A 240-nucleotide genomic window follows, 5' to 3' on the forward strand; every position below is an offset into this window, starting at 1 on the left:
TGGGCCCTGGAAGATGCCCCTCGCCAGCGCCCAGCCAGCCCCACTGCAGGGACCCGCCGGGGCTGGTGGTGTGCCCTGCCCCAGGGCTGTTCCCCACGCCCGTGAGCATCCCGAGCCCAGCACCGGGGTGATGCAGCCCCTGCTCACAGGAAGCTCGGGGCAGCCTGGGGGTGATGGCATGGCCCCCCACGACCCGCCAGGTCCCCCCTCACCTTGGTCGAGGAAGACATTGCGTGCGTC

Source organism: Fulmarus glacialis, unplaced genomic scaffold (assembly GCF_000690835.1).
Source record: "Fulmarus glacialis isolate BGI_N327 unplaced genomic scaffold, ASM69083v1 scaffold22382, whole genome shotgun sequence".
Classification (NCBI taxonomy): domain Eukaryota; kingdom Metazoa; phylum Chordata; class Aves; order Procellariiformes; family Procellariidae; genus Fulmarus; species Fulmarus glacialis.